We start from the raw sequence: 16,055 nt of genomic DNA on the forward strand, positions 1-16,055 counted from the left end.
CATTCATTAATGAATGTTCTCTCCCCAGTTGGTGACTATCCGTGACTGGATGAGAAGTGTGTTTATTCATTCATTCATTCATTCATTCATTCATGCACGAACATTCAATCTTGAAATCATTCATGCAATCATTCAACACATTCATTTCACTCATGAAACTCTCTCCCAAGTTGGTGGTTACTCTTGACTGGAAGAGAGGATTTTTTATTTATTTACTTTATTTTTCTACTGGAACTCAATCCATTCATTCTTCCATTCATTGACTCATACATTCATTCATGAGTTCATTCATGGACTAATGTAATTAAAGGAATAAAGTTTATTCAGTCACGAATGCTCTTTCCCCGATTTTTGGCTATGCGTGACTGGGTGAGAAGAGTGTTTATTCATTCAGTCATCCACGAACACAATCACGAAATCATGCATCGACCAATTCAGGTAATATTTCATTCATTCGTTCATTCCACTCAAATGTATGTTGTAATTATAGGATTCCGTTAAAATATGTGTAATAAATAAAATAATATGATCCAATTAGCCTTAACTATGTTGTATTATATTATAAATATAAATTAACAATTAAACTAGAATGGGAGTTCACATCAATTCTGATTATGATTATAATTAGGATTATTATTGTTCCGGGAATTACGTCGAACACAGAGGAGAATGAAGCTGCGGGCATACATGGGTGGATATAAAACATTCATAAGATTAATTTAAAACTTTAAAATTTGACCTATAATTCTTTCTCCTCTTTTTGGTTTCTTTTCAAAAGTTGTACTTTACAATTCAGGTACAAAATAATAGCTCATAAGTTAGGGTAACAATTTTAGAAAATCAGAACAATCAACAAATAACGAATTAGCAACCTTGAGCTTGAAGCTCCCTAACAACAATTTTACCTGAGCACTACTGCTCCTTGCAATCAACTGTCAAGCAGACGGGTCTCCCAATTTATTTTGCACCAACAGAAAGATCATCATTCCTCTATCAATTTAACTTTCCAGGCCTATCATTGGCACAACCTACATTTAACAATATTCACTGTCTTATACGCTCAACAGTTTGGTATCCTTAACATGAAAAGAATGAAATAGAGTTTAACAGGGGTAATTAGTACCCATTCTACATGGACTTTGATTAAAACAAAAAGTTAAAGTTACTGGCCACAAACCAAAATGGTGAGGACGCGAACTCTTGTACTTCTTGAAATTTACATGAAATACATAAAACCCTATTTGGGCTTTTGGCCTGACGTTACCGAGGCTAAGCCTATACTACGGAGGTGACTAGATGGAGAAAAGAAATATTTAAGTTACAGATATTACTAGATAGATTTAAAGGTTATAAAATCATAGTGACCTCAATATCAATTTGGAAGGGAATATAAGAGGGTACCTCACTCTTTATTCCCTAAGTTCAAATAAGTTCTTTAGGCTTGTTTGAAATTTACATTTAAAGTTTGAAATCTACATTTTAGAAAATAAAGTTACATTACTAAAGATTTGAAACCTTCCCCTCGAGATAGCTTTGAAAGACTATCACATGTTAAACAGGATCTGCCATTACCTTGAGCTGGTGGACCTCCCGAAGATGGATGAGGCGGCATCAGCCTCCATTACAAACACACTCTAAACTGGAGCGATCACTAAGACAACCTGGTCCGAAATGTGCCAGCTTTTATAGCAGAGGGGAAGGTTCCTGGAAACTCTGGGCTAAGGCCCTGACACAACCCCCAATTTTCATTGGATAATCAAATAAATATAAAAATGTTATCATTGGTGAATAAATAAATATACGAGTACACAAACTACGCCAAAAGTTGGCGGGAAGAGATAGAAGTATTGATAACTTTTGAACATAAAAAACAAACATCAAACATTCCAGTTTAGGAAACCTTAAAACACAAAATTTATCTTGAATTTTAATAGGTCATCTTCACCACAGAGGGTGCGACATAAGTTTATAGTAGCGACATCTGTCGCCAAATGTCCAAACTTCTACTAGTAGTTTCATAGTTTATGTTGCAGATGGGCCTATTCAAGGCGCTTAATTTTAATGCGCGGGGCGGGTGTGACTCCGGTACAATTATTATTGCTGTTGTTGTTGCCTGTGTTTAAAGGGGCCTGACATCTAGGTCATCAGCCCTATTACTATTTTTATGATTTACAAATTCGTTGCACGGCACCGGCATCATAATCAAATTTCATTTCCAAACTACTGTTTAGTAGATGCAAATATGACTCCTCTCCATTTCCTTCTATCTTTGCACCACTACCTATCCCACATCGTGCTTCAATTCAGGTTTCCCTGTTTATGCTGATTTGGACTAAGTCCGTTAATCACAGTGTAGGTCATCCTCCGCCACTCTTGCCTTTGATTGACCTTTCTATGGTCTGTTTTGGCATTCTCTCATCACTCATACTTTTAACATGTCCAAACCAACTAAGCCTGCTTTTGTCAAGTTTATCAAATAAATTTAACACTTCAATTTATTTCCGCATTTCCTAATTCCTCAGTTGGTCTCTCCTTGTTTCCTGAAAAATACTTCTCTAATATTTGTCTGCCATCTTTATTCGACTCTCATTTGTTTTTAGTTGTTGGCCAGGTTTCAATTCTCATGCAGTTAGGAATAAGCAATTCATTCTATATATAATTTCTTTAGCCTTCTCTGGAACTCTTTTATCCCATGATAGGTTTTGTGCACTGTGGTAGAAACACCCTCCAGCTTGAATCCTTTCGCTAATGTCCGCATCCAGTCTTGCATTCTGCATTAGTCCACTTTCCGAGTTCTTGAATTTCTCCCCCAGTTACAGATCATTGACTCCAACAGTTCACGTCTCGAACCTTTCCTTTCCTCATGTCACCAGTAGTACGAGCTTGCTCTTTTCAACAATAATTTTCAATTCACATTCTTGACTATTTTAATTAACTATTACTCTTTGTTCTTGAACCTCATCACTTCCTCAAACCATAATAACATCAGCAAATAACATAAGGTTCATGCATCTTCATTCTTTTTTTATTTTTATTTAATTGAATTATTTATTATTGACTTAAGCAGTGGCGAAGTTAGTGCTCATGGCCTTCTCTTACACTCAACCACGTAAATTACATGATAATAAACATACATGGGCTACAGGATAACACAATTCTATTACAAAATTGCCGATAATTAAGCTAGGTAACAGGTTTTACATTTCACCCCCTCTTCTACGTGTGCACCGGGTGTCATGCTCTTACAGTATTTTTTTCCAGTTAGCAGTTATATGTATATCATGTTTGGTTGAGAGATATGCTGGCACATACACACATCTATAATCTCGGTTATATTGGCCATTTTCTTTTTTAACCTTTTCATACCCATGCCGAAGTGGGCTAAGCACGGGATTAAACAACTTCTGGAGTGTCACTACTCATCTCAACAACGGCAGCACTATTTCCTATTATTTTTATAATAATGTCAACCGCCACTCTAGAGGTGCCCTACCCCCGCAGTGCTTGTCTACACATAGTAGGCTAAGTCATATGTGTACGAAGTTTGGTTGAAATTGCTCGAGTGGGTTTAGGAGGAGATGTGGGCCATGCATGCAATAACGTTTATTTACACAGAGATGAGTGAGAGGGACGTTTTAGTTGTGAACCATGAATCGAGCACAATATTTCTAACTTAGTACTGTTTAAATAACAATAAAGAATTTCGACATAATATGGAATAAAATATTGTACGTTGCACGGGTGAATGTGTTACACGAATTCGATTCGAAACATCTCAACTCAGTCATACATAAATCTAGAAGTATGAATGCTCTTCACGATTTTTCAATCGTGACATTACCAAACGTTTCGATCCAGTGTGGCAGCAACCTTGAAAACGTCACACCTTTCCAACACACTAGCAGCTAGTGAGCCGTTGAGATTTATTATTATGACAGTCAGATTCCTCCGTTTAAAATATCATATCTTGTCCCCAAGACGTTAGCGACCACTCGGGAGAAAGCACCCGTTTATTTAGCTAACCCGAAGAGTTGTTCGGTGATATTGATACAAGTCCCGTCTTTGATGTTTTAGAGCCATAACACCGGTGGCCTTCCAGATTCTCGATTGCCTTCTATCTCGCTTTGTAACATCCGGTGTTGAAGCCCGTACTCTATAAGCTCACCGAACAAAATATTAGTCATCCTAGTGCGTACGCTCAGATGGGTGGTTAAGCCTGTACAGATCGTGCATTGAACAAGTCCCGTGCTCAACCGCACGTGCACTGACTCTACGTGAGCATAAGACAGTAGTGATCAGTGATACATTGCTGATTCAAGTGGACAATTTACGTCAACATGGGGAGATGTAAGGATGTGGCAGGGTGGCAAAAAGGGGCAAGCGTGTTTGACTGCGCCCATGGCCATACGGTGAGTGTAAAGTTACTGGATTTGTTGGTGTTTCATAGCGGACTGTTCAACGTGTCTACAAGCAGTGGTGAACTACACGTGGCCAGGAGACGCGACGTCAAAATTGTGGTCGAAAAAAGATCCGGACAGAGATGAATCGGAAACGCATTTCACGGCTTGTGAATGAAAATCGCATCCAAACCCAACCTGTCAGCAAGAGAACATTGGGACTGGAACTGAATGCAATGAACATTAGAGTTGGTAAACTCCCAAGAGGCCATTGCTCACACGGACAAATAAAGCAGACAACAGCAAAGTTCATCGGGCTGGACTCATGTGTGACTAGTTTTATGAACGCTCCCCACTCTATTACATCTCGATTGGCCTGCACAATCACCTGACATTAACCCCATTGACAATCTGTGAGACATTTGGAAATATGTGTTAACCGCCGACATCAGCATGCCCGCAAATTTGGTGGAATTGCGCGATCAAATTCCTAGCGACTGGCTTAACCTATATGCGACGTACCTGCATGACATTGCGGACATACTTCCTAACCGAATCCAGGCAGTTATCAAGTCCAGGCTCGGAATTACACGATAATATATTATGCTTGTAATGATTTCTCCAGGCGTGATTGATTTTTGTCCGGTGAGCTTACATCGTGAAACATGGCAATAATAAGCTGATTTCCTGGCTCTGATGATTGGTTTCCAGCTCACGCACAGCTCTAGCTCTCCTTTAACACTCCATTATATGTTACAAAATCTGTCCGGGATATTCAGAGCATTTTCCTGCGTCACCACATTTCAAAGGCCTCTAATCTATTCAGGGGGGAAGCTTTGACACTCTAGGTCTCTACTCCATAAAGCAGTGTTCATCAGATTAAACATTTCAACAGCTTTTTGCTGAATTATTTTGGTTTAGATTATCATCCCAAAGAATGATCTCATCTTTTGGAAATATGAAATTGCGATACAACGCCTGATTTCTTTTTCGAGGTCCAGATTGTCTGTTATGGTGCTCGCAAGGTATGTGAACTGTCTTACTCGTTCTATGTTTTGATTATTTATTTAAATGGAGACACCTTCATGTTCGCTTCTGCTAAACACCATGAACTTGGATTTTGCAGTATTGATGTTTAGACTTTATCTTAATCCACTGAGCCATACTTGAAGACCCTCAAAGGTGTCGTATATCTATTATTGTTTATGACAACACCATTTACTTTCACAATTACACGCGAAGGCCAGATCCTGCGTAATACCGATTTCAACGAGTTGAATGTACCTGTGGGGGGACACTCAACAATAACATGTCTAGAAGGGTTTAGGTCGATACGCTTTCGTTTCCGAAAAATACTTACATCAAATGACATGATGCAGGATTCGCTTCGAACAAAGTCGAAATGATAGAACACTAAAAGGCGAACAAATTTTACTTAAACATGTCAGATCCGCGGCCTAATAATTTACGAAAAACTGATGAATCCTCGATTTGAATGCAACGCATATATACGTGGAGAGTTACATCGCAACCAACCGGAGTGGTAGCCCACTGGTTACCGTACTTGACTGCAAACCTCGAAGGCGTGAATTCAAGTCTCATGGCAGGTATATTTCTTGTACAAAATAAATTAGTATTTGAGGGATCATGAAGATAAAAATGCGAATAAAAATATTAGGCAAACCGCAGTGAAATTTATTTGCTACCTCAAATTAATATAGATATATATAGATATCCAGCAGTAACTGTGGGAACGTTTAAACCAATATTAATGCCAGGTAGAAAATGAAGTGTACTGCAATTTGCGTAATAATGTTGTTCGCATTTCATCTTCACGTTCCCCCAAATATTTATTTATTTTGTACAAGAAATATAGCTACGACGAGACTCGAATTTACGTCTTCGAGGTTCGCAGACAAGTTACAGTGACTGCGGATGACTGCGATATAACTCTCCAAGTATATAGGCGTTGCATTGGAATTGAGGATTCATCCATTTCTCCGAAATTATTAAGTTGCGGACCTGACATCTTTACGTGAAATTTGTTCGCCTTTGAGCGTTCTATCACCTCCACTTTGTCCGAAACGGATCCTGAGTCATGAGATTTGACCTCAGGTTTTTCGGAAACGAAAGCGTATTGATCTAAACGCTTACACATGATTTGCTGTAGAATGCCCCCCACAGGTACATCGAAATCAGTTGGACGCAGAGTCTGCCATCTTCTTGTTAGTTCAATAACATGCAAGGCTTCTCGGCATAGAATAATTTAGAATCAGCATTTCTATCTGACAACTAATATCATAATCATGGTTTCAAAACAATGGGAACGCCATCCATAGATGCTATTTTTAAAATTTTTTTTTTGCTAGTTGCTTTACGTCTCACCGACACAGATAGGTCTTATGGCGACGATGGGACAAGGAAGGGCTAGGAGTGGGAAGGAAGCGGCCGTGGCCTTAATTAAGGTACAGCCCCAGCATTTACCTGGTGTGAAAATGGAAAACCACGGAAAACCATTTTCAGGGCTGCCGACAGTGGGGTTCGAACCTACTATCTCCCGAATACTGGATACTGGCCGCACTTAAGCGACTGCAGCTATCGAGCTCGGTCATCCGTAGATGTGGAAGCTATGTTTCATTTCAGCGTTACTTAATGAACCGTGAGTTTGTGTGTTGTTAAACCATCTTTCCTAATTATTTCCCTTAGGAGGTGAGTTAATTTCCCGTCGTCAATAATAACCAACGATACTGAGATAAAATCCACTTTCCTCTCTAAACACAACATCATAACAGCATAAATAAAGGGAGGAGAAATTAATTACATACTTAATCTAACGATACTGATATTCATTGTTGGTAGGACGATCTCCTATTTCATGAGCGTCAGGCAGAGATAGGAAGTGAACTCTTCTGTTTCTCCACCGTCCTCCTTCCAAATTACAACTTAACAAGTTCTCCTGCATTCTCTTGTTAGGCCTAAACTTATTTATTGACTGATGGATTACCAGCCTGAGTGCTCGACGTAATGAAGTAGGGAACAAAAGAGTTTACCGCCTGAAAGAAATCGAAATGAGCCGCTTTGAAGAGAGAGAGTGGTTTACTTACCGCAGCCTAATGCACTGAAATAGTTAACTGCTTCTGGTGAACCGATGTCACACTTTGTCCGGACTTAGTTCACAAATTAAAACTTCTTCAAAGACGTTCTTTAAATGCGCCACTTTATTCCCTGCCCTGAGAATGACAAACAGATATCGAGGTTAATGTAATGAATAATTGTGTACTGAGAGTGTTGGCCATGCCGTTAAAGTCACGCAGCTATGAGCTTACATGCGTAACATGGTGGGTTCGACCCCAACTGTTGGCAGTCTATTTTTACCCCAGGCAATTGCTGGGGTTGTGCCTTAATTAAGGCCACGGCCGTTTCCTTACCGCTCCTAGCCCTTTCCTATCTCACCGTCGCCATAAGATCTATCCGCGTCGGTGCGAGGTAAGGAAAATTGTTAAAAAATAAAAGCTCATTATGTCCCTGCAGGTGCACGATTGATGAATTCAAGGAAGGACGATGTGGAAGTAAATTAAACTTACTGTTGACATGGTGCAGTGAGTTCTGTTAACGATAATGCATGTTTAATATCAGAGCGTGTCACAAAGGTTTTATCGGATAATTATGTGTAAAGAGTTCATTTGAAGGTATCGGGTGCCGGGAAGAGTGGTTCAGGCAGTTGAGACGCTGAGCTGTACCTGGAAGGTTCGACCCTGGCTCAGTCCGGTGTTGTTTGAATGTGTTCAAATACGTCAGCAACGTACTCGTCCATTCACTGGCATGTAAACGAACACTTGCTGGACAAAATTCCAGCATCTCGGCGTCTCCGAAGAATCGTGTAAAGTGGGAGGTAAAAACAATAACATTATTCGTAAAGTATCGGGAGATTGTAATGAAACTTTTCATACTAATCTAGAGAGGAAACTGTTTACAGTACGCCTACCAAATTCGCTACGAGTAATGCCCAGATAATGGGCAATAAGATTTGCCTAGTTTACCGGAACTTGGACGATAGGGCTTCAAAAATCTGCTTTACGTCGCACCGACACAGATAGGTCTTATGCCAACGAGCGAAGGACTAGGAGTGGGGATGAAGCGGCCGTGGGCTTAATTAATATACAGCCTGTTGCGAAAATGGGGAACCATCATTAGGGCTGCCGACAGTGGGGTTCGAACAAACTATCTCCCGAATGCAAGCCGATAGCTACACAATCCAAACCGCACAGACACTTGCTCATTCTTTTGGAAATTAAGGCAGAATTAAAACACTTCAAATATTTAAAAATAATAATATGCACAGTAACTCCTGGGGTATATTACACAGTCTATAGTTGTAGCTAATTTCCCGTCGCCCTCATGCCCCGAAAATGAAACAAATAAATGTTACTAAATAAAATTAATATATAATCCTAAAGTGACGCAAACTATTATAATAGAGCAACAAAGGCAGTTAAATATCATAAACAAGTAGTTATTCCCTTCACTGTTGCTTTATGGTGTAGCTATACGATTTCAGAAATCAGTAAAAAATCTGGAGATTATCATATGTGACACATGAGAATGGAATGAGCACATAACAAGCATCTATGGGAAAATTAACTTTTCACTTCACCCTCTCAAAACTCGCCAATCACTTCTTCCACTGAACATGTAAACTTATTGAGACCCTCATATTTTCTATACATAATTATTGTGATATTGTAATGATAGATGCTACCATGGAACAAACATTGGAATTACATAGGGAAATGAACTCATGCATTAGGTTTGTATTTTCAATTACATTTTCAACTCATATGTCCCCCAGTTTTAAAATTCTCTCCTTGTTAAAAATCGATAAACTACCATATCTTCATATTGCAACTGTCGTATTTCGTTTGTTGCATGAATATAAACCCCAGTATTTATCCTCGAAGTTTAATTTACTCTCCTCCTCTCATGAACATAACACACGATCGACTACTGCACTCTCAATTCCTGTGCATCGTTTATCATCATATAACCACTCCTTTCAAGTGTCTGGTGCAAGGCTGTGGAATGCCCTTACAGTCAGTGTTAGAAATTGCACTTCTTTAGATTCTTTCAAGCTGTCTTGACGAGATTACCTATCAAATGTATAACCAGCTTGTATGAATATCAGTATGAATGGAATTTGAATGAGATTAGGGTATTTATTTTATTTATTTTATGTTACTATTTCATTAGTCTGTTTGATGAAGTTTATTTGAGATATTATGTGGTCAAGTGTAAGAGAGGACCGTGAGCCTTAACTTTTCCACAAATGAAGGTATAAAACAAATAATAATCTGATTTTACACCTCTGTTAAGTAACAAAGCCTTTATTAAACACATTATCGTACATAACTCATCTTACAGGCTTACGTTCTGATAACAACGTAATGCTATTCCTGTAGTATGTCCCTGGGTAGTGGGGAGGGGTTCTTCCAAAATAATTGCACTACTGGAAGTAATAATCCTCTTCATGACAATCCATATCGTGATAAGTAATTCGTTTGCGAGTATAATTTCCTCCGACTTTCAATTTCCAGATTTGTACAGTTTACAATCAGTTGCAACATATTATCTTTCTTGAAAGAATGCTCGAAGATTCTTTAGGCGATGATGCACTTCATACTACGAGATCCACTAACGACAAACGAGTCACAACGTTGTGGGTTCGAGTAGGTGATATTTTAGGAGGAGGAATAATTTTCCAGTTTGTAACACCCTCTCAGATTATCATAGGTTGACTGAATACGTAACACTGAAGTGCTCCTACGCCTAAACAAAGAGCTAGAGGTCATACACAACATCAAAAATAAGAAACTTGCGTATTTTTTCCATATCATTAGAAGTGATAAACACAGACTCTTTCAGCTTATCTCACAAAGTAAAATTAAAGGAAGGAGCAGTAGGGGAAGAAGTAGAATACCTTGGCTACGGAATCAATGAGAATAGTATGGGCTCAGTACCCCCCCCCCCCCCCGACTCTTTTCCGAGTTGATTAGAGTAGAAAAGAGATCGCCTTCATGACAAACAACAATCAATGAGAATCTGGTACGAGAAGAAGGAGAACACCATCCTTACCTGCTGTTGTCCAAAACCGTTGAGAAAGATGTAAGTTTTCATCGCTAATATTTAATACATTTTCATTAGCGCTCTGTCGTGTATCAGAGTCTACTGCTTCAAAGTCATCCTCACTCTCACTAAACTTCTTTCTCTTCCAAGACACAACACTCCTGACTCATACACTTCATAAATCATTTCAGCGATAAGGGATTGACTGAACGAATTCCTAACATGATTACACAAGGAAGCCACTGGGAACACTCAATACTGCTGCTATTTTACTTCCAACGAACGAGACTGGTGGCGCGGAGTCTAACCAGACACTTTATTTCACTGCTCGTCAAAAACCCCACTTTATAAGAATAAACACCCCTCACTACAATGCCACTGACCTCGGACAAAAGGCAAGGAATGTGAGGGGAGGTATGTGGAAGCCAAGGTCTCGAAGTTTAAAAATAAGCACAATCGAACATAATAAATTTACGCTAGGTCACAAAAGACCTCGCGCCACCACTCCAGGGTTAAATGTTTGAAGTTGTAGGATGAATGAACATGCCTTGTGTTTGCTAGTTATGCCTATTCTTTTGTATCAGGCTATAGGAATATATTGTCCTTAGACGCTTTAAAACCGCTATGTGATAATTAGGAAAATATTTTTAGGCATTAATAGGTTAGAGTACAAATGTATTTAACCAAGGCGCGTCTTCCACCCACAAAACGGCTTTGCAGTGAGATCTGTATGACTATGAGCGATCTGAAATTCGTATCAGAACCCCTAAAATTTATGCAACTCGCCTACGCCACTGTAGTGCGTCTAGATGACACCTGCGCCTTGTTCAAACACGTTGCATTCTAACCTCTTATTGCCTAGATCTCCTCTCCCTAGTTTTAATATTTCAGCTTATAACTCTGACCAGAAGAGTTCTGTCATCTAAAGGCTAGTTTACACGTCAATACTTGGTTTTGCAACTAATTTTATGAATCATATATCATTAAAGTAACTGCATGGGTGGTTGTTCACACGGTGACACTAGCTTGTACTGTAATTTCAAGATATCTTCTGCATTAATATTACTGCATTATTATCTAATTAATAGAGATGATTACATCCATGCAGCAACTAAAGTCGTGGCAGAAATATTGTTTGTTACTCTGAAGGCTGAGAAAAGGAACATACGAGAATGAAATAGCGAAAATATAAATACAGTAGATCATCAGGTTTAGGAAGTCCTGAAACCTCACTTAAAATATAATTGTAGAAGATTCAATTTAAATATAAGATTTAGAACTCTATATTTTAATCTGATGTTTTTAAACATTAATAAATCGTAAGTAAAAGATTTAAATAACTTATTTTAGAAACCATTCTCATCACGAGGGTATCAGCAATGTTGAACTAGAGAATTCTGAATCATCACGTTTTGTGCTGAAAACTCCTTCTCCCGTGTCCTCCTGATCACAGATCATTTCTTCTTCTTTTCTTCATTTCCTTATTAATCTTCACCAGTCAAGGTATCTTCTTGAAATATATATATTTTTGAACCTTTTATGTAGTATATCTAGTGCTTATTATTCACATATGTTTAGTGTACTGAACGTACAATATGTATTATATAGAAGATATGACTTTTTTTAAATGTTTGATATGATTCTTACTTAAAACACTACGTTTGACCACTTTATTAATATTGTTACTGTTATTATTGTTAATATTTTTGTCGTATTATTGTCATCAGAAGTTATTAATAAAAGTGTTCTAAGTTAAGACTGATTAAGTGTAAGAAAGGGAGTACATTCCTAACTGCATACATACATCATCGTTATAGACCGATGTGCCTTTCAGGGTTCAGTCTGCAAGCCTCTGTGAATTTACTAAATGTCGCCACAACCCTCTATTTGCAACTGGTGTTGTAGCCTCATTTAGTTCTATACCTCTTATCTTTAAATCATTAGTAACTGAGTCTAACCATCGTCTTCTTGGTCCCCCTATAATTCTCTTACCCCGCATACCAAGAGTCCATTATTATCCTAGGTAGGCCTAACCTATCTTCTTCCATTCGCCTTACATGACCCCACCACCGAGACTGATTCATGCGTACAGCTCCATCCATTGAGTTCGTTCCTAACTTAGACTTTCATCGCCATAAGACCTATCTGTGTCGGTGCGACGTAAAGCAACTAACAAAAATAAACTTAGCCTTTATATCCTCATTCTGAGTATCCTCCTGTCATTGTTCCCACTTGTTTGTACCAGCAATCATTCTCTCTAGTTTCGTCCGTGTTACTTCTAACTTATAAGATATCCTGAGTCCACCCAGATTTCGCTCCCGTAAAGCAAAGTTGGTCTGTAAACAGACCGATGTAAAGATAGTTTCGTCCGGGTGCTGACTTCCTTCTTACAGAGTACTGTTGATCGCAACTGCGAGCTCACTGCACTAGCTTTACTGCACCTTACTACATTACCATCCTGGGAGAGCACACATCCTAACCGAGCTCGATAGCTGCAGTAGCTTAAGTGCGGCCAGTATCCAGTATTCGGGAGATAGTAGGTTCGAACCCCACTGTCGGCAGCCCTGAAAATGGTTTTCCGTGGTTTCCCATTTTCACACCAGGCAAATGCTGGGGCTGTACCTTAATTAAGGCCACGGCCGCTTCCTTCCCACTCCTAGCCCTTTCCTGTCCCATCGTCGCCATAAGACCTATCTGTGTCGGTGCGACGTAAAGCAACTAGCAAAAACAAAAAAAACAAAAAAAAGCACACATCCTAAATATTTGAAATCATCTAACTGTTCGAGCTTCGTATCACCAACCTGACATTCAATTCTGTTGAATTTCTTACCTACTGACAACAATTTAGTCTTCGAAATGCTAATTTTCATACCATACCCATCGCACCTATTTTCAAGTTCCAAGATGTTAGACTGGAGGCTTTCGACACAATCTGCCATTAAGACCAAGTCGTCAGCATAGGCCAGACTGCTTACTACATTTACACCTAACTGAATCCCTCTCTGCCACGTTATACCTTTCAGCAGATGATCCATGTAAGCTTCGAACAACAAAGGTGAAATGTTATAGCCTTGTCTAACCCCTATAAGTACCCTGAACCAAGAACACATTCTACCATCAATTATCACTGCAGACCAATTGTCAGCATAAAAGCCTTTCATTGATTTTTGTAACCTACCTTTGATAGTTACCCAGTATGGTGAACATATCTTCCCTCGGTACCCTGTCGTATGCTTTCTCTAGATCAACGAAACCTGAACACAACTGTCTATTCCTCTCGTAGCATTTCTAAAGTACCAGGCGCATATCAAAATTTTGATCCTGACATCCCCTCTGAGGTCTGAAACCACACTGGTTTTCATCCAACTTCCTCTCAACGATTGATTGCACCCTCCCTTCCAAGATACCACTGAATACTTTGCCTGGTATACTAATCAATGAGATACCTCGATAGTTGTTGCAATCCTTCCTGTTCCCTTGCTTATAGATAGGTGCAATTACTGCTTTTGTCCAACCTGAAGGTACCGTACCAACACTGTATCCTAATCTTATTATTCTATGAACCCATTTTATCCCTGAATTCCCACTATACTTAACCATTTCAGGTCTAATTTCATCTACTCCCGTTTCTTTATTACAATGGAGTTTATTTACCATCCTTTCCACTTCCTCAAGCGTAATTTCACCAGCATCATTCACCTCCTCTCCAGGAGCTCCGTTGTTCGCGACACCACCAGGATGATTTCCTTTTACGTTGAGAATATTTTCAAAATATTCCCTCGACCTGCCCAGTCATACTCTGGGATCTATAATGAGTTCACCTAAATTACCGAAAGCACTGTTCATTTCCTCTTTCCCTCCCTTCCTAAGATTATTTGTTACTGTCCAGAAAGGTTTCACTGCTGCTCGACCTACCCTTTCCAAGTTATTACCGAAATCTTCCTCGACTTCCTTTTGGACTCGACAACTATTTCTTTCGGTCTGTTTCTTTCATCAACGTCTGTCAGGATCAGCCCTCGTTTGGAGCCATTTCTGATAAGCCTTCTTTATATGTTTATAAGCTGCTCTCACTTCATCATTCCACAAAGATATTCGCTTTTCAACCAACTTTACATACAGTTGTACCTAGGCACTTCCTTGCTGTTGCTACTACGGTATCTCTGTATGCCACCCATTCTATTTATATATCCTGAACCCCTTTTCTGTCCACTGTTCGGAACTTCTCACTAATCATGTTTAATTTCCTCTTCCTTATTCGTTTGCAGACAGATTTCACTTTCGCTATCCTAGGCCTAGAGGTACTTAGTTCACTACAGATCAGATAGTGTTCTATTTTATCGAAAAATCCCCGAAAAACCCGTACATTCCTAAAAGATTACATGAATTCAAAGTCGGTAAAGATATAGTATATTATGGATCTGGTACCCCTACCCTCTCATTTGTAGCGGTGAATAGCCTTATGCTTAAAGAATGTATGCGTAATTGCTAAGACTAGCACAGAAGTCCAGCAGATGCTTCTCATCACTATTAGCTTCCATATGTTCCCCACATTAACCCTTTCGTATCCTTCAGTTCTATTTCCGACTCTCACATTGAAATCGCCCATTAGCTCTATCCTATCCCTGCTGTTGACCCTGACCACGATGTCACTCAATGCTTCATAAAACTTTTCAATTTCATCATCTGCACCCACATATGGTGAATACACTGAGAAAATTCTCGTCTTAATTCCTCCAATTGCCAAATCAACCCACACCATTCACTTGTTTACGTGCCTAATAGAAACTACGTCGCGTACAATAGTATTCTTAATGAACATCCCTACTCCAGATTCTGCACTTACCTTTCCAATCCCCGAAAAGTATACTTTATAATCTCCTATCTCTTCCTCGTTATTTCCTCTTACCCGAATATCACTTACTCCTAGCACATCCAGATGCATCTTCTTTGCTGACTAAGCCAGTTCTACTTTCTTTCTTCCATAAGCCCCATTAATATTGATAGCTCCCTATCGAATTCCATTTCGTTCGCCAAGTTGTTTTCAAGGAGTCTCTCAACTGTCAAATGGGAGTGGGACTCCTTAACTCCGATAGGTCCGAGGCTTGCTTGAAATATTCTGACGTCGGTAAATTCATAAAGCAGGATGTACCCAACTTACACTTAGTTCAAGTGAAGATCTCTCCTCTAACGAGTTAGGGCCCGCCGGTGGATTGTGTAGCCGTATCCGCCTGAGCACAAAGAAGGCCATGACTCAGAATATGTCCGAGATGTTCACTCCCATTCCGTTGCAACTGGTATCCCGACACTCAGTAGCAAGTACTAGGCCACTCAGCCGTTGCCCATGGTTCACGAACTAGGACGTGACTACAGTAACCAACACCTAACTTTGCCATAATAAATCAAACATATTATTATTATTATTATTATTATGATTATTATTAGTAGTAGTAGTAGTATTGAGTCTCCGTGGTTCAGGAGGTAGCACGCCGGCCTCTTAGCACTGGGTTCCTTGGTTCAAATCCCGGTCACTCCATGTGA

Source organism: Anabrus simplex, chromosome 1 (assembly GCF_040414725.1).
Source record: "Anabrus simplex isolate iqAnaSimp1 chromosome 1, ASM4041472v1, whole genome shotgun sequence".
Taxonomy (NCBI): domain Eukaryota; kingdom Metazoa; phylum Arthropoda; class Insecta; order Orthoptera; family Tettigoniidae; genus Anabrus; species Anabrus simplex.